Source organism: Adiantum capillus-veneris, chromosome 12 (assembly GCF_014529385.1).
Source record: "Adiantum capillus-veneris isolate H3 chromosome 12, ASM1452938v2, whole genome shotgun sequence".
NCBI classification, from domain to species: domain Eukaryota; kingdom Viridiplantae; phylum Streptophyta; class Polypodiopsida; order Polypodiales; family Pteridaceae; genus Adiantum; species Adiantum capillus-veneris.
The window spans coordinates 67,292,723-67,316,361 of record NC_140942.1 but is presented as its reverse complement, the minus strand read 5'-3'; positions in this window follow the sequence as shown (position 1 = coordinate 67,316,361).

Genomic DNA, 23,639 nt, shown 5'->3' with positions numbered 1-23,639 from the left:
TTGGATGGTGCCTTGTGGGCGTATCGAACCACATATAGGGAAGCCACGGAGTTCACACCCTTTCACTTGGTCTATGGTCAAGAGGCTTTACAACCAATTGAGCTCAACATCCCAACAATACGACTTCATGGCAAAGCAGCACAAGATGATCAAGAAGCATGGATGGATCGACTTCTTACCTTAGCTGAGCTTGAGTGGAAAAGAGAAGCAGCATACGAGTGCTACAAGAGGAAAGCTATGCAGGCGAAGGAGAAGCTTGACAAGAAACAAAAGGACAAAGGCATCAATGAAGGAGATCTTGTGCTAAGATATGACAATCGACTCGATAATCGTTTTGATGCCAAATTTGAAACTAGATGGCAAGGGCCATACGTAGTTAAGAAGGCTTTCAATTCAAGTTACTATCAACTTATGGACTTGAATGGGAAAGAGCACTCTAGGAAGGTAAATGGTTATCACTTGGAGCCCTATTTGAGCTGCCTTCTACCAAAGGATCTACCAAAGATCTGTCAAAGGGCAGCTGTCTCATGTAAGTATTGTTACATGAAGCATGAGTGTGACTCGAGCCAAAATTCTGAGGGGCCAAACAATGAATATCTCGTCAAGGACTCTGAAGCACTCTCTTTGGAAAAGATGCTCTATGATGGTACAAGAATATACCATCATCCTGGGGGAGGGCTAATGATAACCGTTTTTCGGCTTTCCATAATTGCCATAGTAAGCTACCTCACCCTATCAAATCACTCAAATATTTTGGTTATCCCTATCATTTCACTGTAGATAGGCGTGTGTGAGCTAGGGGACTTTCCCTATATTTTCTTAAAAACCCTTAATTAGCTATCACTAGGCTAGTTGAGCCAAAAAATTTTAAAAAATAAAAATTATAAGTATATTATGGCCTATTTGTGTGTAAATATTTCATTGTATATAGGGCCTAAATAAAAGGATTTTTCATAATTATTTTGGTATTTATTTAAATATTTCTACCTATGGTGTGTTATTTATGCTATGTACATTGACTCACCATTACCATATTTTTTCTTACCATTTTGCATACTCTTTATTCCATATAAAAATAATTTCATGCAAGCTTCTCTTATTTTTGGTGTAACTCCATCTCAACAAAAATCCAAAAAAACTAGTTTATTTATGTGTATATTTTTTCACTATTGTCATTTTTCCTTCCTACATCTATTCTCTATTACTCTCATAAATTAGACCACAAAAAATATTCATCTTTTTATGGTAGACTTATAATGAGAGAGATTTATTTTGACCCCTTTATATTTTTTCCACCTATATTATTTATATTTGACATATACATATTTTTTTAGATCCCTCAATATTTGATTTTCTTAATTATACTATTCACTTATATCATGATCTGAATAATATCTTCAATTATAGACCTAACAAATTAGGTCAAGGGTATGTGGCATGCATGCATGCACCATGGGGAGCTCACTCTTGGAGGTATTCAAAAGAATCATCCAAAGAAGGACCTCACAAGGACCTTGTGCAGTGAAAAAAACAGTCGGTTTTGATGAATTTTTAAAGATCACATGCTCCCTGAACTTGAAAAGGTGTAACAAACAAAAGTTGTAGCTCGTGAGCTGAAATTTCACCTCAAAATTTTTCATATTTTTTTAAGCTACGAGCTGTGAGCTATGATTTTATTGATGGACCCCAGCATGCCCATGCTATGCAGCCACACTCCCTCTTCCACTTTATCATTTTCCTCTTTCACACACACTCCTCCCTCTCCTTCCCACTCCCAAACCTGCAACTCTCATGTCCTAATTCACCCTCTTCACCATTGTCACATCTCTCACACCTCCATAGCCTTCATCCTCCATTTCTACACCCTATGTGTCCCCCTTTCTCTATACATATATGTCCATATTACCATACTCTATTCATCTTTGTCAAGAACTTCAAAAAATCAGCAAAAATCCAAGGTTAACCTCTGCAAATGAAGGCTTTATCATGAATTTTCCAAGGTTTGAAGATAACATAGCTTCATCGACACGCGCTACTTCGCCATGCTAACCGCTTCTTCTACCGATGCTGTAAAGAGGTGAATGTCAACTTCTCCAAAGCTTCAACCTCTCTTTACAAGCTCATCCCTTCTCTAACTTTTCTCATCATATATCTCACCATTTGGTGAATGATTGTGTAAATAGTTTTTAGTTATAATTACTAACTACTAACCACTAAACTTATTGTAAAATGCACCCTCTACTAGAGTAGGCACTCCCAAATTATTCACTCAATCCTGTTTCCTTTCATCCTCAATAATTCTCTTCCCTTGAGCCCACATCCATGTGACTCAAAGGACAAGAGAGACCCACCCTCATGAAAAAAAAAAAAAAAATGCATAATATTTTATTCCTTCAAATAAACTTGATTAGGCCTAATCCTAATCGGGGCTTCTAAAACCTATAAATAGAGCCCTTCTCTCCCTTGTAAATTATCACATGATCACACTACACCACACCATTCTCAACACATAATACACCACTCTTCAAGCCTAGTTGTGTAGAGTGTGTGCATCGTGAGTGCTCTATTTCATCATTACACATAGGTGCATGGAGAAGTTTGAAGTAGTTATGCCATCTAGAGGAGTGGAGTGTATGCCATACTCTTCACCACACATGTAGCCTACTCTTGTGCATAAATAAGATTTATAGTTTTGGGTGCAATTGTATGCTGCAACTATGACTCTTCTCTCCAAATTGACTTGATAAGTTGGCTCTTCAGGTGGTTAAAGGTATATTGTCCTTGAAGTTCGTTGTGACATTTCATGCTTGGTGGTTTGAGGGCTTGTTGAATTGTTTGCCTAAAAGGTCAATTGTAAGAGGGTGCTCGGTGAGAGGGCTCCCGTGACCCTAAGACAATTTGTGTATTGGCAACAAGGTCAAGTTTTGTGTTGTCTCTATATTTCTCATCGAGCTTTGTGTGCATCTAGTCTTTAAGGATAAGACTCAGTTGCTCAAGTCGATTTGTGCTCTTTACCTCTCTCTGGCGTGGTGAATGTTTGTGTTTGGTGTATGTGGCTATCTTGCATTCCCCTCTCTTTGTGCGTTTGAGTACAAGGAGAGATCACGTGCGTCCTAGTTCGCATCTACAACTAGGTGGTGCCCCTTTTCTTGTTTGGTTTCTTGTTGTGGGTTGTTGTTGTCTCTGATTGTGCTTGCCCCAGCCCCAATTGAGCAGCATGCGAGCCTGGAAGGGTGTTTAGAGGCTGCTCTTCTTGTTGCTCACCCCGGACCGCCTCAGTGTCAAATTTGACATACGAGGTCAAACTGACTCCCAATGGGCCAAAATTGGATGACTTGCTTCAAGACTATGTAGCGGACAAGTCCATAGCCTCAAATATGACTAGCCAGCTCCACACGCCATGTAGTCACAAAAATTGATAATTTGAGAGTTGATAAAGCACGAAGTGATGACAGCAAGATGAAATTTTACCAAATTCAATTTAAGAGTTCTTTTAGGTGTATAAAGTATGTTTATGTCAAAATTATCAAGTTTTGCAAGGAAAAGTTGACTGCTATAAATAATCGCAATTATTTACTTTTGCAATATTTTGGCTTGACAATGGTATCATCACCTCACCTATCACTTGTACACACCTATTACATGCCACATTTCAAGTATGAGTCAAAATGATCAATGATAACTTGGAAAATTATCAAAAAATGCAAAGAATTCCTTGCAGAAACCCATTTTTTTAGTCATGAGTCACATTTTTTGATCCAAATTACCTCAAATCTCATACACACAATCTACATCATGCCTAGAACCAAGTTGCAGCAAAAAATGTTCATTTTGATAAAAAAGTTAATAATCACAATTATTTAATTTTTTACCAAGATGGGGAAAAATTGCAACTTTGCCATCATGGGACCAAAGTACATGATTTCTTAAGTCCACTAACCATGTTTGAACAAGTTTGGAGCTAAAAATGTCAAAATTCCTTTATATCTACTATTTCAGAGACTTAAAATCTAAATCTGGCACCATTCTCACATAGTGCACTCAAATGAGCCCACACTGCACTCAGAGTATCTATTTGATATATACATCAAGCCTGTAATGCCAAAATTGCAAAAAGTTGAAAAAAATTCTTAGCTGTAAATAATCGCGATTATCGACTTTTGTGCAAATTTTTGCTTGAACTTCAAGAATTTGATCTGTACATGTTTTTATGCATCTATGCATGTTCAAAAATTTATTTGAAGCAAATTGGACTCAATTTGTCAAAAAATTCAAACTGAAGGACATTTCAGAGCGGAATCTGCCAATTTTGCTAGCTTTGACACTCTATTAACTTAACAGGAGCCATGCAAGCTGCAGAAAAGGCCAAGAAGAGGGTCTCTCAAAAGGAGAAGCTGCTAAAGTCGACAACCAGGCAACCCATCCATCACGTACAATATGTGCTATCCACACTGAAGGGTACAAAGAAAGAGTGAAAGATAACTTATCTGGGAGCACGTGAGGTACTCACAAGAATAGCCTACCATGCTATCGGCATGGCAGACAATTTTCCACCTGCCCCAAATTAGAACACATGGATCGTGTTTGCACAACCATACCCTCGAGCCACAAGGTCAACCAAAAGAACTTACAAATCCGATGAAGAATCTGTCGAGAGCTCTCCAGAAGGGCATAGTAGTGAAAGCTCAAACAACAAAGAGAAGGGAGTCAGACATGAGGAGATGAAGAAGAAGGCAGTGGCCACGTATCAAAAGGAGCCTCAATAGAAGAAGGCACGATTTGAAAGGGAGAAGCAGTCGATCTTATGAACAAATTTGCTAAGTTGTAGGAGAGGACCCTGTAAAGTGGGTACCTAAATAAGTAAAAGGACCAAGAACAAAGCACCCTACTAGGAAAGAAGTTGAAGACTACACAATTTTTTTTAGAACACATGTACACTGAAGCAAAGGTATTAAAGTTGAAAGAAGCTCAAGAAGCAGAAAGAAAAGCTAGAGAAGATGCATTATAGCAAGAAAACAAGCAAAAGAAGAAACATCACAAGGAGAGACCCAGCATGAACAAAGTGATATGTCTCCCCGACCACCTTCACTTGCTATATAACAACACGACCACCCCATGCGAAGCCCTTCAGCGTCACCAACTGATAGACCCACAGAGGCCAAGCCAACCAAAGAAAAGGAGCCTAAACCACAAGAGGCAACAGATTTTTCACAACAGGAAACAACTACTTTTGACCAAGCTAAAGCAAAAGAACCAGAGCCGGAAAGGACAGAAAGTCCTGCACCATAGGACACAATGAGTTTTGAGGAACCAAAGGAATAAGAAACAGAGGAAACCCCATCTACCACCACCTATTAAGAAACGGCTGAGGCATCCACAAAGCCTCAAGAAGACAAAGAAGTAGAGGAAAAAGCATAGCCTCAAGGGGAAGAACAAACCCGACCGCTACCACAAACAACCGCCATAGCCCCACCAAAGGAATCACAAGAGACTGCCGAAACGTCTAGGCAGCTCATGAAAACTGAAGACTGGCAAAAAAATGATGAGCTAATTCTCCAAGTTAATGAATATGCAAAGCAGATGCAAGAGATGAAAAAAAATTTGTAATCAACAACACTTAGCCGCAGCACCAAGGCTAGAGAACTGGAGATGGTGATCGACGCTTTTCAAGGAGAGCTAGAGGACAGATTAAATGTCATCACCATTCTGCAGAAATAAGTCCAAGAATTAAAAGCTGAAGCTGAACAACAGTAGCTAGCCAGAGAAAAACAACAAAAAGGAAACGGAAGAGCTAGGCGAACTTCTCATGAATTTGACAGATGCCTGCAAAGGACGAACAACTGACAAAAGTTACCAGCAAACTCTTAACTCAAGTACAGCTAGACGTAGCAGACGTCTCATTGCAATATTCAGAGAAAAGGTTCAACGATCAGGAAACCCTTTTGCGATGGTGGATAAGAGAAAATCCCGCAGTTGCCTCGATCAAAGGTACAACCGAACTGTACAAAGCACTGGAGAAAAAGAATAAAGATCTCGAGATAGAGCTAAAACTGTAGCAGTAACAATGCAGAGACCTTTCATTAATGCGGGTACAAAGAGAAGAAGAGAGGAAATAGCCGAGCTCAAGAGAGTCAACTAGCTACTGCCAGATGGATAACAAGAGATGCAGGAAGAAGAAGGTACGTCTGAGCAGCCACCCATTGATATTACCTCAATCTCTTTTGCTGAGATATGGAAACACAGCCGGCAGAAGGGCTAGATGGTGAAGAAGAATTTCAAGTACCATTCATAGAAGCTGATGAAGTTCCAATGGCCCAGCTGGCAAAAGCTGAGGAAGATGCACTTAAAGAAAAGGTTATCCAAGAAGTAGATAAGCAGTGGAAATCAGCGATGGATTGTGAGTTAAGATTTATTCACTCTCTCAATGTTACTCAACTCACTCCCAACCAAATCAATGCACAATGGCATCAATAATCACTACCATATCCCTTGATCAAGGTAGAGCTGATACAGGTCAAGGAAAGACTCTATAAAGACATGCAAGTAGAAGGCGCAGATGAAGTCCACCCCAAGTGGAGAAAGAGCTGGCTGAATAAGATTCCTAGATAGTTGATTCTATTTACAAGAGCACCTATGGCACTTCAAAAGGACCCAACTTTTTGTCTAGTACCAAGAGTAAGGACGTAGCAAGCACATGAGGCAATGACAAAGAAGCGGCCTACATGACTAAATTATCCGAGATTTCCAGCTCCAAGAAAAGGACCTTCGATAGAGAAATACATGGTGAAAACCCTAATGAGTGCCATGTCATTCTTCAAAATCCTCCCTGATCTCTCATGTGTTATGCTCTACAAAATTTGCCAAATTCCGCTCACATGCATTAAATTCTCTCATGAGCCAAAGCAAGCAAGATCAACGTGGATGTCCTTCCTCGAGGGCAATAACGGTTTATGTTATGATCTTAGTGGCCAACCTTCCAAAGAATTCCTTTTTGGCTTCTACGCCCGCTGCATGTTCTTGCCATCTCATAATATGTTGGCATTTGAGGAAGCAATCTACATAGGGTTTTTCACTTGGCGAATGAAGATTTTTGGGCTAGTGATTGGCAACCTGACTTCCAGATTCGTAAGCTACTTCACAATCGAGCTAAAAAATAGAGTCACTATGCAATTTTTCCAGGTGGAAGACAAAGAGAGAAAAATCAAATATAAAAAGACTCTACATGCACGTAAAGACCGCCTCACTAGCCGTCAACCCGAAGATTATTTCATCCCAAAAAGTTGTGTCAAGGGACGACACGAGCGAGCAGGGGGGAATGTTAGCAGCAAGCTAACTCAGATACCATTTTTTGGAGCTCTCATTGTAAAAACACTTATTATTTTGATAAATCGAGAATATTCTAGCTCCTATTTTTCGGATAAACTTTGTGATTGATGAGTCGGGCTACAATCTTCCAGATTGTATCAACCTCTCTTTACCCATCTTTAGTTAGAGCTCCTAGATTATTACTTTTGACCACCAAAAACCTTGGCTACGGTATAAAAGCCAATTTTTGTAAGTTATTTTTTAAGTTTTGGATAATGAAATACACAGCGTCAACTAATGGCACTCACTTCTCTCCTTCTCGCACTTCCTACTCCCTCCTTGGTTGTCACATTGCAGCCGCGTGTGCTGAATTGCAACCGTCGGTAAGAGCTCTATGCATTGACGTAAGCATTTCATGGTATTTTGTATCTTTTTGCATCGCCAACCAGTGGCCTAATTTCATCATAACTAGGAATTTACACTTCAAAATAAAAAACTAAGCATAGTTGGGGTATTGGGGCATCATTGCTAAGCATTTCGATGCATTCTGGGTCAAAAATGACTAGGTCAAAAATCCACTTCTGTTAATAATGGTGATTTTTGCACTTGACCTAAAGTGGGATTTGACACCATAAGCATGTGTGCTTAGGTCCTATAAACTTGTCCTAGAAGTTTTGTTACATTTGGATGTCATTTGATGCTGTAACAGATGTGATTTGTTTGACGATGAGCGATTGGCTTTTGGTGATTTCAGTCACTTGAGGGTAGCTTGAGTTAGATGCAAGTTGTTTGTTGTTTTTCAAGAGATTGACAACCTCTTGTAGCCTCTATGCATCCAGTTCACTTCATCCCATGGATTGACAATTTAATCGTGGTTCTGGCTAAATCTGCAATAAGATAGGAGTGAGGTTAGACACCCATTCCACAACAACCTAGATTACTCCAGCCATTGCCTATCCCAAATTCACCATGGGAGAGTATATCCATGGATTTCCGAAGTCTATCCATCGAAATACAAGGATATGGACAATAATCGACAGGTTTAGCAAGCAAGCACACTTTATTCCTGTCAAAAAGACTATAAAGACACACCAAATGGAAACTCTCTTCATATCTCAGAGTTTCAAACACCATGGATTACCAACATTCATTGTGTCAGATAGAGATCCTAGAATGACCAGTAATTTTTGGAAAGGTCTCTTTGAAAATCTATGAACAATAATGAATTTCTCTTCGGCCTATCACCCACAAACGGATGTCCAAATTGAGATAGCCAATCTTATGATACTTGATCTACTCAAGACTTATGTTACCAAAGAAGATAATGCTGACAATGGAAAAAGTACTTACCTCTTGTAGACTATGCACATGGTAGACCTCATAAGTCCGTGCATTATGAGGGGATACCTCTATGACGTACCACCAGTTTGATGCAGACTTTATTGGATGAGATGTCACCTGTCTAACCCACATAACTAACATGAGTGCTCCTAGGTACATAATTTCTAAAATTGGATGTTAAATATTTACAGACTTACTTGTTCACAATGCTCGAATAGTACGAAAGTGTCTCTTAGGTCGGTCCATTTTTTAGTTGAATCCACCTCAAGGAAACCAGACTCTTCTTTGCGTAGAGTTGCGTTGCGACCCTCCATGTTGATCTTAAACCATTGCACGGTAAAAAAGTCCACAAAAAATCCTTTATAAGCGATCCTCAAAATCTCTTTTAGCGTGCCAAAGTAAGTGAGTTTTGCCACCACAGGATCTGCATCAGAGGACCGTCGTTGACTAGACTGCTAAAATTTTACCACGATTCCATAATCTTGTGTAAAAGGCTTTTTGTCGATCCGTTCCACCCTAAACTTTTGACCTTTACACCATGCTCTTGTGTATGACTTATACTACAACCAACAAAGATTATGAGTGGCCGTTCAAACATCTAGAAACCCACAAGTCATACATTGCAAACTTACCTTGGTCGCGCAACCCTGAGAGTACTCCCACTCCTCCTCAGTCACTTCTTCACTGCAATGTTGTTAGCTTTTCAATTGGTTGTGCAGCCATCTTAATCTCATGAATGTTTGTAGGCTCTCTAGACCCACAAGATAATGCATTGGTGGTCATCTTCCCCGTCTCCACTCGATTCGTACCCTTTGTTGCTCTTGATTTGCATCCTCTTATTGTGAAATCCACTTTTGCATCACTAGATTGTGAAGCATGCAAAATCGATTGATTTTAGCCTCTAGATCTTTCATCATCTTCTTCTCAACAACTAGATTGCACATGACAATCCCAGATATACGCTCATCATCTATGGTTTTCCATAGCGTGTCTCGTGATTTATCAAATCCATCTAGTGGCCAATATTGCTCCATACAATCCACATTTCTAAGGTTAATTCTTGCTCCGAAATTATCTTTCTTTCCGATCAGATGGTCCCACAACAAATTACTCGCATTCTTGAATATGTACATTGGATCAAGCAAGTGATTTGTCATGAGTCTGGGCCAATATGGTAACTTGTACCACAGAGAGAGTCTCTTTATCCCTGGGGGAATACCATTATCACACATCTCCTTCTTTTCTAACCATGCTTGTGCAGACATCCTCGTTGGCTCTCTTCCCAAAAAACCATCACGTGATTCATGATTCTCTAGAAGATGCGCTTGATGACCTTCATAGATTTGCTTCTCCAGCGAGGGCACTTGATGTGCATTAAGGTTAGGTCCACATGTGACACATGCTCTGTATCCGCATGTTTGAAGCCCTACATGTATACACATGACATTCGATAAGCTTGAGAAAAACCAAGATTTATAGTGAGTATAAATCACATGAGCATTCTCTTAGTCTGGGATAGTCATGCATGGTCCACATTAAAATGCCTTTTATCACAGAATTCTATTGACCTGTGTGTCGGCTTATATCCACCACTTCTATGCCAATCCACAATTGTTGTAGCTCTACCAATAGTGGACAAAGATACACATCCATATTCTTCACTTTATACCACCCCGGCAAAATCAAGCTTAAAAATAGGTGCCTCTTCTTGGTTGTCAACCCGGGGGATGTTGTAGATGACACTGACAACGGGCCATACACTGTAAGATGTTGACCTCTGACCAAAATGGATTTACGCCATTCATAGCCACACCTATGTGCAAATTTTGAGCTTCCTTGGCAAATCCGGTCATGTGTCATCTATATGTTTCTAGGCTGCACAATCTGCAAGAATCCATAGCACACCATCCAAAGAACTATTCTCCTCATGCCATGATTCTAGGGAGGCCATGGACTTACATTCAAATAAATGTTTGATGCGAGGAAGCAAAGGAAAGTGTCGCAAAACCTTTTGTGAAATTTTTTGTCCGTGGAGATCTACTAGATCATTATATGTCTAGAGTTTTTCATTGAAATAAACACATTGTAATAGATCACCTAAAAAGTGTTGTGAGGCTAGTGTCACTCCATCCAAATTTTGCCTGCATATTGAGGAATAACCAAGAGCACCCTCAATCTAGACACACATACTCCATCATACAAATGGCGTATCGGCTTCACTTTCATATCATCATAGATAAGCCTTTTTGAATCCATGATCGTCTCGATCATTTCATCAATCTCGGGCTCAAACATAGCCTTGTTGCGAATGTGGTCTGCATGATTATCCTCCAACTGTCAGAGGCTACATCTTGTGGCCTCACGTATGCTTCTTGACCAAAAAGTGCGTGCGAATACGTTTATTGGGTTGCAAGATTTTTGCCTATTGGCCAGCGTCAGAGTTCGATGAGTTATAATTGGCAACAACTAGATCTACAATAGATGGATCAAACTCGCCAAATTCACCAAGGTGCTGCAAAGAAACGTGTCTTTTCCATCGCACAACATGTTTGCATTGATTACAAGGACATAAGATCCTTGTTGAGAGATAGGTGTTTTGGTTGGGTGGACCCACATCGTCGTCACTACTCATAATGAATGTAAAAACCTTATAACCTAGACATAAATTTAATCTTCTATTGGCATCCTCCGTCTTCTCTCTCTCTCTCTCTCTCTCTCTCTCTCTCTCTCTCTCTCTCTGATCACACTGTAAAACTACCTCACATTCTCTAGTCATGTCGGATCCACGCACACCTCAGTCTAGAGGTGCATGGAGATAAGAACCAGCGGGTTATGATCTCGTCTTTATTGGCCAATGCCTATATTTGTGGGTATGAGAAATCTACACACCCACGTCCATGACAATGCATGTAGTGGGCAAAACCCCTTTGCCTCTTCTTTAGCTGTAGCAATTCATAGCATCTTAATATCTCTTCACAACAGATCCTTGTTCGAGGGATTACTATGTACATTTTATGTTAGCCTCCAATATGAGTATCATGTTGTTGAAAGCTCTCCAACTTAAGGTTGCATCCATAGAGAGGAAGAGATGGATCACTGTTGGCCTAACTCTAATTTTTTTGGTAATCCCAAAGGTAGACTTTAATATAAAAACTCAATCTAGAATCTAATCTTAAATCTAACTTAATTGAACATATGGTGATTCTCAGCTAATTGAACATGGTTAGTGGGTGAGTTAGTAGGTGTCAGATTCTGATGGGAATATACATATTGTTGTGTACCTAGTGTTTGCTCTTTGGGCAAAGCCTTGAGCTTAGCTAGAACTCCCCCTTCATTGACATGCCCTAAAATCTAACCTAGATCTAAATCTAATCTTATCTTAAATCTAACGTAGCTACCTTTAAATCTTTCCCTAATCTTAAATCTAACATGAATCTAATTCTAATCTAATCTTAAACTCGACATAACCCTAAATGTAATCTAACTTAATCTTAAATCTAACTTAAAAATGTAATCTAACCTAATCTTAAGTATAATTTATATCTTAACTTAATCTTAAGTCTAATCTAATTTTAAATTTAACATAAATTTTAAATATAAGCTAAATGTAATCTAGCCTAATCTTAGATCTTAATCTAACCTAATCTAAAATGTAATTTTAAATATAACCTAACCCTAAATCTTAATATAACATTTCATTCCATATTTTCTCTACTTTTTTTAATCTCTCTCTCTCTATCTCTCTCTCTCTCTCTCTCTCTCTCTCTCTTTCTTTTCGTCTTCTCTCCCCCCCCCCCTCTCTCTCTCTCTCTCTCTCTCTCTCTCTCTCTCTCTTTCATTTAATCTCTTTACTTTATCTCTCTCTCTCTCTCTCTCTCTCTCTCATTCACTCACAAAAATACACAATGTGTGTGTGTGTGTGAGATTGAGAGGGAGAGAGGGAAAGAGGGAAAGGGAAAATGAGAGGGAGGAGAGGGAAGGGGCATACCTGCTCTCCTTCCTCTCCTCATGTGTGTGTGTGTGGGTGGGCGGGGGGGAAGAGAGAGAGAGGGAGAGGTGCGGGTATAGCGACGTTGTGAATTTTAACATTTGAGCGTCATCCAACGGCACAAATTTCAAGTTGATAGGAGTCACTAAGCTTGATCTAACAATGCATGGGAGTATAAGTGAAGAACCACTCCCTATGGAGAGTAACATGAAAATTGGCATCTGAGTCAACGATCCAATTTTGCACATAACACTCATCAAGAGCCAATAATGCATCTAGATTCAAGTTAGCAATGAATATCAAGATATCTGCTGATTGGGGCACATCACAAATAACCTTGGCTATTGGGGACTCAACTACATTGAGCACCTCGATCTTCACACTACTCTTAGGAGAGTCAGATTTTTTGACAGTGGCTTTACCCTTTTCACGTTGCAAAATGGGCCAATCTTTTTTCAAATGGCCATCTGGATAGCCGTGCTAATTTTGGTGTTTTAACCATAGTATTAGTGGGAATGAACCGACTCATATTTGTTAGACAGTCTACAATTACCCATATGACATCATGGCCACGATTTGTAGTAGGTAGTCCTACTACAAAATTTTTAGAGATAGTGTCCCACTTACCTTGTGGAATCTCGAAAGGATGTAAAAAGACACCTACCTTATTAACTTGGCACTATTGGTAGTTTAGTACATACTCTTGAACATCATGATGTAAGCGTGGCCAATAAATTTTCTGTGGATCTAAAGTATACGTCTTACAAATGTTGAGATGTGGAGGGAAAGAGAGAGACAAGACAAGAGACACACCATGTATGCTCCCAAAGATTGATTAATATTGAGGACAAGATAAAAATATATAGGTGAGCTATATATAGCTCCAACACCCCCACTCAAACAAAGGTCTCTAGCTTTGGATGAAAAAACCCTTGGGGAGTTCAAGGGAAAAATTCAAACCCCTATACAATGTGAAAATATAAACCAATGATGATGATGCGAAAGTAAAATGTGTATGTATGTACAAATATACAAGTGACTCAGAGATCACAATGTGCAAGTGTGACTTGTGCATAGTGCATGGTACCTATAGGATTACACTGTCATATGTACAAAGCTATTACAATAGCAGAGAAGCTAATCTAAAAAGGGTGAGGCCGAAGCAACTTCAAGCTTCGAGCACAAGAGGATGAAACGTGACTCGTTGAGGCCTTTAGTAAGAATGTTTGCAATCATCTGGTCACTTGGACAGTGTTCAACCATGATGGTGCCTTTGTGTACTTCATATGTGACATAATGATAATGGACAACAATGTGCTTTGACTTATTATGTTGAACATAGTCTTTTGCAAGACTAATAGCACTTTGGTTGTCACACCACAAGGGTGTTCCAGAAAGAGGAAAGTGACCAATATCAACCAGCATTTGTTGAAGCCAAATCAACTCACAAGATCTTCAAGTGATGCCGCAACATATTCTGACTCAGTCATAGAAATTGTAACACACTTTTGTTTTTTGATGGTCCAAGAAACAAGACAACCATTTATAAAGAAGCAATTTCCACTAGTAGATCGCATAGATAAATGTGGGCTTGTCCAGTCTGTATCTATGTAACCCAAAAGAGAAAGAGACTTCATAGAATTTGATGTCATTTATCGTCGATAGACCAAACCAAAATATGAAGTGCCTTTTAAGTTATTTCAATACATGCTTTGATACATACCAATGCTTAAGAGAAGGACATGCAAGATATTGTCCAAGATAATTAGCAACAAACAAAATATTAGGACGAGTGTTCATGACAAAAAACTAAAGACATGCAATCAAATTAGCATAAGGTTGATTTGTGACAAGTTGACCTCCACTGTTAGAAGTGTTCTTCGTAGAACTTGTAAGACAAGGTGTGTTGGACGAATGTGCAAATTCCATACCAAATTTTTTAATAGTATGTGCAATAAACGTTGATCATCGAAGGAATAAAATACCTTTTGTACGGTTTTGTTGAATCTAAATACCAAGACACAAGTGAATCTCTCCAAGATCCACCATATCAAATGCAGAAGACAATAAATTTTTCACTTGCTAAAGAAATCCCAAATCATTGGAAACAAGGATCGTATCATCCACATAAAGAGAAAGAATCACAAAACTACTACCTTGCCATTTTATGTATAAGTTGGAGTCTGAAGAGTAAGAGATGAATCCTTTAGATGTGAGAAAAATATCAAATTTTTTATACCAAGCCCGCGAAGTTTGTCTGAGACCATATAGTGCCTTATGGAGTTGAGCAACAAGGTCTTCTTTACCTGGAATAAAAATCCTTTCTAGTTGTTCCATATAAATTTCCTCTTCCAAATCACCATTCAAAAAAACACTTTGCACATCCATTTGATGAGCTTCTAAATCAAATTCAACAACAAAATGCCAATAAAACTCGAACACTTGTAATGCAAAAAACTGGTGAAAAGGTCTCTTGATAATCAACACCAACAACTTGGGAGTAGCCTTTTACAACTAAACGTGCCTTGAACTTGTCAAAAGATCCATATTCTTTTATCTTTGTCTTATACACCCACTTACACTTAATATATGTACGACCAGGAGGTAATTCAATTAGTATCCATGTACCTTTAGATATAAGAGAGTCATACTCTGCTTCCATAGCCTCTTGCCATTGATCCTTTTGTGGTGAAGAGATAGCTTCATCATAAGTAACAGGATCTTCAGAAGTAGATAAATCATTATCAACAATATCTTCATCATAAACATGACATGAACTATGTTCAAAATCAATAGGTAGTTCAACAAAAATACCGATATCATCATTGGTAACATTTGGAATAGATGGTTGTGAAGATGAAAGCTACTCTATAGGAAGAGTTTCATCATCTGAAAGAAGTGGAAAATCCTAAAGCAACGATTTAGTATCATCAGAATCATCCATGGACCATGAGCCTCCCATAAGATGTTCGTTAAAAGTAGCATCACGATCTACAATGACTTTCTTGCAGGAGGGTCATAGAATTTGTAGCCTTTGGAAGTTTTAGACTATCCAATAAAAATAACTTTAAAACCAAGAGCATCAAGCTTTGTTCTTGTGTCTTTGGGAACATGAATATAAGCAATACATCCAAAGGTTCAAAAATGAGATACAAAAGGAATGTCACCTGTCCATGCTGTGATAGGTATCTTACCAGAGGGTGCAGTAGTAGGAAGATGATTTTGAATAAATAATAGTGTCAAATTAGCTTCAGCTAGCCCAAAAAACAGGAGATAACCTAGAATGAGTCAGCACACATCTTACAACATTAAGAATAGTGCGATTCTTTCGTTCACAGCAACACCGTTCTGTTGAGGTGAATATGGAATAGTGTGCTCATGATGAATTCCACTGTCAACACAATAAATCACAAAATCTCAATAAATATATTCGCCTCCATTGTCACTGCAAAGCTTCTTGAGGCAATGGCCAATTTGAAGCTCCACAGCCTTGTGGAATTGTTTGAAAATAGATAAGGCCTCAGATTTTTGTCTAAGTAAAAATACAGTTGTATACCGTGAGAAATCATCAATGAAGGTAATGAAGTAGCGATATTGTGATCTTGAAGAAAGTAGAGGTCCATATATATCAGTATAAACAAGATACAATAGTTCAAAAGAATGTGTTGTATTTGGGAGACCACAAAACTCACGATTCCCATCTGGGGATGTGCTTTAAGATCCATGCCATGAATAAGATCACGACACTGAAGATCAAGGAGTTTTGAAAAATCAACATGAAAAAATTGGTGATGCCATACTTTGCAATCATGATCACTTGGATGAGTGACAACATTTGCTACAACATCATTGAGAGAGAGTTCAACAAAATTACCATTTCGAGGAGCAGTGGCTATAGTCTGTCCATCTTTCTCAATTCGGCATTTGGTATTGATAGCCATTTTTTGTCTCTCTGTAATTGCCATAGTGACCTACCTCACCCTACCAAAATCACCTAAACACTGTGGCTATCCCTACCTTTTCATTGTACATAGTCGTGTGTGAGTCAAGGGACTTTTCCCATATCTTCTTAAAACCCTCAGCTAGCTAGTCATTGGGTTAGTTGAGCCAAAAAAATAAAAAACAAAAAAATTATTATGGCCCATTTGTGTGTAAATATTTCATTATATATAGGGCCTTAATATAAGGAATTTCATAATTATTTTGGTATTTATTTAAATATTTTTATATAGATGTGCGTTATCTGCTATATATGTTATGTACATTGACTCATCATTATCACATTTGTTCTCACCATTTTGCACACTCTTTATTCCATATATAGATATATTTTCATGCAATCTTCTCTTATTTTTGGTGTGAATCCACTCCAAGGAAAAACCTCAAAAATACCTTCCACTATCAGTCATTATTGAGCTACCATCCCCCAAGAGTCTCAAGGAGGTTATCTCACTCATTGAAAATGTGAATTAAATGTCACGCTTCATTCACTTAGCCTTGCAGTTACTTCACCCCTTGCAAAAATTGAAACTACAAGTTGAGTTTGTTTGGTCTAATGAGATTGAAAAATATTTTTGTAACATCAAAATCATCATGTCAGAACTACCAACACTTATCCCTCCTTCTTGGGAGTACACATTCTTTGTTAGCTCTAGTGTTGGGAAAGAAACAATTGGTGTTGCTTTGCTACAACAATATCCCCACAATACTAGGATGAGACCCATCTATTTTGCTAGTAGGGTCATGAATGCCTTGGAGAGAGGCTACACGGAGGTAGAACTCATGATGATTTCTCTCATGTTTGTGTGAGAAAGTTTAGATCCTACTTGCTACCAAAACCTTTTGTAATTTCTCACTGCAAAAATTTTGCTCCCTTGGGTGTCATCTCAAATGAATCTTAGTACTAAATTCTCAAAGTGGATTATGGAGTTGCAAGAGTTTTAATACTCTTTCAAGGTAGAGATAGTGTGCGTGCACAATTAATAGGGATTCTCACTTATAGGATACATGAGAAGGAGATTAAGGTGCCTAAAATAAAGACCCTACCATTGATACCACCAAAAAGTATTCCTAATGCTTTTACATTGTTCTTTGATGGAGCTTTTTGATGAGTCACAGGAAAAGCAGATGGAGGGCTTGTGTTGCTCAGCCCAAGTGGAGAAGTGTTCATGAAAGAGAAGGTCAATCTACCAGGTTCAACTAGCAACAATGAAGCAGAATATGACACACTACTTCATGGTTTGAAGATATACATTAGTCAAGGTATACGACATCTCATGATAAAGGCGGATGCACTTCTCATTGTGAAGCAAATATTAGGCATTTGGGCATGCAAGAATGAAAGCCTAAGGACAAAGGTTCATGCCATTTGTAGATTGTTTAATCAGTTTAAAGAAGTGCAACTATATCATATTCCTAGGAAACAAAATGAGGATGCTGATTTACTTACACAACAAGCAGCTACATGTGTTGAGAAAGAAGTGCAGGTCATCATGGTGGCAGCAGGTGTCAAGTAATCAAGATACCAGGGACTGGAGTCATTGGCTCCCATTATTAGCTACATTATTAGCTACATTATTGGCTCCCATTATTGGCTACATTTTGGAGGGCGAGTTTCCACAAGACTTCACAAAAGCTCAAAAGAGGAGACTCATGAAGAAGGCAAGTTTCTATCTCTTCATAGAAGGCTCCCTCTATCAAAGAGGGAAGGATCAAGTGTGCAGAAGAGTACCAACTATCGAGGAAATTCTAGCCATTCTAAAAGGCTTGCATAAAGAGGCATGTGGTGGTCATTTTGCCCAAGAATTAACCGTGAAGAAGATTTTTCTTGTGGGGTATGTTGGGCCAAGCTTGCATGTGGATGTCCAACATTGGTGTAAAAGCTGTCAAAACTATCTGGTAAATGGAAATAGAAGGTTGGTGCATGGTCAGAGGAAAATAGTGCTTGCAAATGGACCCTTTCAAAAGTGGGACATTGATGCTATGGGTCCTCTGCCTCGAAGAAAGAATGGTAAACTCTACATTCTAGCGGTTGTAGACTACATTCTAGCTCAAAGTGTGGCAAGGGTAAATGGGAAAACAGTGAGCACGTTTGACTACACTAATATTTGTTGTAGATTTTGCACACCTCTAGAGATTTTTTTGGACATTAGGAAGAGGATGGGGTGTAGGAGGGTCTCTTTATTTGCCATGAGCTTATGGAGTTGATTAACATTTTGACGAATAGGTATACGCCATGTGTGCAAGAATGGTGGGTGTGTAAGAGATGTGTAAGAGTGGTCAGAGGATGCACTACCCCCCCCCCCCCCCAAAAAGGTGATGTATAGTTTTATGATTTTTGAAATTCCATAACTCCCAGATATGATCTCCGATTTGAGCGTAGATCATAGATCTACAATCTATGCATCGATCTCTTTCCATAGATATGCTCATGATATGGTTTTTCCAACTAGATTTTAAATTCCATTTTGGGAGGAAACTTTGAATTCAAATAAACTAGCCGTTTTGCCTGTTTGAATTCAAAAGTTATCCTTTGATTACTTTCTTAAAACAAAAGTTTTGAATTTCTTAAACTGCCAAATAAAGAGGCCCTCCTAGACCCCATTCTCTTCCTTATGATAATGGTTCGGGGTTCAAGAAGGCTTTACTCATAGAAGTTTGTGAAGAGCTTCACATTCTACATTGTCATAGCACACCCTACTTGCCACAATCAAATGGTTTGGTGGAGAAGGCTAATCGTGTCATTGTAGGCATCATCAAAAGATGGTGCAAAACAAAAAATGTTATGGGATGACTTCTTGGATGGTGCCTTGTGAGCATATCGAACCACATATAGGGAGGCAACATAGTTCACTCCATTTCACTTGGTGTATGGTCGAGAGGCTTTGTAGCCTATCGAACTCAACATCCCAACAATACGGATTCATGGCAGAGGTGCACAAGATGATCAAGAGGTATGGATGTATTGACTTCTTACACTAGTGGAGCTTGAGTGGAAAAGTGAAGTAGATTACAAGTACTACAAAAGAGAAAATACACAAGCAAAGGAGAAGCTTGACAAGAAACTCAAGGACAAAGGCATCAAGGAAGGAGAGCTTGTGCTAAGGTATGACAATCGACTTGACGATTGTTTTGATGCCAAGTTTGAAACTAGATGGCAAGGGCCATACATAGTTAAGAAGGCGTTTAATTCAAGTTACTACCAGCTTATGGACTTGAATGGTAAAGAGCACTCCAGGAAGGTAAATGGGTATTGTCTGAAGCCCTATTCGAGTCTCCTTCTACCAAAGGATCTACCGAAGAACTATCAAAGAGCAACTATCTCATGTAAGTCTTGCTGCATGAAGCATGAATATGACAAAAACCCACACAATGAAAATCCTGTCAAGGGACCAAATATCATAGAGGACTCAAAAGAACTCTCTTTGAAAAAGATGCTTTATGATGGTACATGAATATACCAACATCCTGGGGAGGGTTAATGATAGCCGTTTTTTGCCTCTCTGTAATTTCCAAAGTGACCTACCTCACCCTAGCAAAATCACCCAAACATTGTGGTTATCCCTATCTTTTCATTGTACATAGGCGTGTGTGAGTTAGGGGACTTTCCCCATATTTTCTTAAAACCATCAGCTAGCTAGTCATTGGGCTAGTTGAGCTAGCATAAATAAATAAAATATATTATGGCTTATTTGTGTCTAAATATTTCATTATATATAGGGCCTAAATATAAGGAATTTTCATAACTTTTTTGGTACTTATTAAAATATTTATTACCAAGGTGTGCGTTATTTGCCTATGCATGCTATGTACATTGACTCACCATTATCACATTTTTTCTTACCATTTTGCACACTCTTTATTCCATATAGATAGAGTTTCATGCAAGTTTCTCATATTTTTGGTGTGAATCCACTCCAAGGAAAAACCTCAAAAATACCTTCCACTATCAGTCATTGCCTATCACTAAATCCCTATTTCCTACAGGTATTCTATACTACCTCTTGTAAATAAATATACATCAATAAACAAAAACTGAGGATCCACCTCATTTGATTCCCTATATTTTCATAGATTTATTTTATATATATAGCTCACACTATTCTAGATTCCATAAATTGTTTATATATACTAGCCTATTTTTTCCCATCATATCCATATATTATATCTATGCATATCCACAACCATGCATATTTTCAAATCTCTAAGAATCAATTAGATCATGCTCTAATGCAAGTAGGGGCTCACTTTTGGAGCTCTATGAAAATTCAACAAAAAGGGGGTCACTAAAGACTTTTTTGTGAAGAAAAATAGGTCTTTTGGTGGGATTTTTTGTATCTATCTACACTTTGAATTTGAAGTGGTGGATAAAAGGAAAAATGTCAACCAAGAACTGAATAATCACGTCAAAAAATTTCATAATTTTGGAGCTACCACGGGTGAGATATGATTTTTTTATTGGACCCCAGCCTGCCCACTTTTCTCACAAGTAGCCCATAATCTTCTCTCACCTTTTTCCACACTTATACAAACACACACACACACACCGTACTCATTTGTCTCAATCCCTCACTCAAACCAGCACGTGCCATGGTTTCTCTCACCTTCTTACTTCCATAGCTCTCATATGAGCTCTACATGGACATACACCATCTCTATGCCTCTCTCTATTACTTCCAAAGTACAATTCCATCTTACCCCTTCTCTATATACATAAAATTCAGCATGTAAACCATGCTTAATCTCAGAAAATTGAGAGAACTCATCAATCGAATTTTCATTTTCATCGCGATAATCAACCTTGGTGGTGGTGGCATAAAGAAGAGAAGAAGAAAGAGGATCGATAGTCATTTTGAGAACCTACACAAGTAAGTCCAAAACTTCTTCAAGCTTCACCATCACAAGGATTTCCTCACTTCATTCAACCATCTTACTTCAACCATCCACCTCATTCTACCCATTGTACATATATCATGAACTTTCTAGTGATTACTAACACTAACCACTAACATACTAACACAAAATAGCCATTGACCTAACCATAAAAGACACCTCACCTCATGACATGTGCATAGTAACTCTCTCTCTCTCTCTCTCTCTCTCTCTCTCTCCTTCCTTAAAACTCTACTTTCAATTTATCTACTATCAATAATGGTCTCTTTTGAGCCCACATCCATAAGTCAAGCAGACAAAGAAGGCCCGCAATGTTTTGATATTTAAAAAAAATCATAATCTTGATTTGTTAGCTTGTAAATTAGGATCTCCAATAATCTTAATGAGAGGTCTCCAAACTATAAACAGGTCCCTCTCCTTCTTATAAATAAGACCTAATATCTCACATAGCATCCTAACACTCTATGCGTGAGAAGAGACGTAGACGTAGCAACCACTTTGTGAGCTTCACTTTTGGTGCGAGAGAAGCTTTCAAGCTACACATTTCAAGTGACAGAGTGGGAGTTAAAAAATCTCAAAATCTTTATTGTATATGTTCCTCCATCATCAATGAATTAAGGTTTGGTGCATCAGAGGTGTGATTCAAAGTTTAAATCATCCTCCTTCCACTTGTGCAATACGGTTTGGTGAATTCAAGGTGACTTGTGTATTTTGAGTTTCTATCGTTTGATCTTGTTTTAGAAAGTGTTTTAGTGTGTTTTCATTGCCAATTTTGTATCCATTGTAAGAGGGTATTGTGGTGAGAGGTCTCCCACACGCTAAGAATGTGTGTATGTGTTGGCAATGTTTAGCATTCACTAAGCATTGAGCTAGTTTTTGTACAAGCTCTATGATAGCGTCATAACCAACCATCTCCATTTACATGTCACAAATAAGGTATTATGCAATATCCATTTCTCTCTCTCTCTCTTCCCTTTGCTCCTACTCTCTCTAGTCCATTTTGTGCATCTCTTGGTGTGAGGTTGCTTGTGTGTGTTTTGTGGTGCATCTTCTTAGTTGTGACAAAATCTCTCTTGCATCCTAGTTCGCATACCATAACTAGGTGGTGCCCATATTTTGTTTGGATTTGGCTGTGGGTTTAATGTTGTATTGTTCTTGTGGTTGCCTCATTCCCAGTTGAGCACCATGGGATCCTTGAGGGGTGTTTAGAGGTTGTCTCTCTTGTTGCCCGCCCCAAACCACCTTTGTATGATCAAATCCAACCTAGAGACCCAGATCAACAAGTGTAGCAACTGAAATAAGATTACGTTGAATATCTAGTACATGTCATACTCCTTGCAAAATTCGAGTGGAAGAAGATAAGGTACCAAGATATAAATCTCCAATACCCTTTACTTGGCAAGTTCTATCATCAACAAGATAAACAACTCGTTGAACTAGTAGTGGATGATAGTTATGGATGATCAGATCATCCACAATATTCACAAGAAGAAGAAGAATATCTAGATAATCCTGGTTGTTTAGTCATAATATTGTGTTCTTCATCATACTAACGTGCCCAACAATCATCATCATACTAACGTGCCCAACAATCATCTTCAATATCGTCATTTCTGTTGCAATAAGAATATTGCTTATTAGGAAATTTGAGACGAGAGAAAATATTACCGCGACGGCCACCTCTGTGGTTTCCTCATTGAAATGGAAGCCTTCGAGCATAAAAAGCACGTTCTATCTGCTGTGACTTGGTCTCCTTTTGTAAAACCCCTGGGGGATTCACTCTCTATCGAAAAGGACACGCCACCTACGGGCAAGAGTCTTGGAAAACCCCCTATTTATGACTCATGTGAAGTAAAAATGGCCCCTCTTTCTACACTTATACGACATTTAGTTACTAAAATTATTATGCCCCTAACTTATATATAAGGTTTGGTATATTTTCTCACCTTTAAGTTTAAAAAAACAAAACGTGATGCTATACAAGTTACAGTTTTAAAGCCAATTATACCTTGATCATATTCAAGCTTGTGCTACTCTTTATAGGGGCATGTAATTGGGTAACCACATGTAATTCACTAGCAATAGTTGGCTTGTTTACTATTAAAAATCTCTT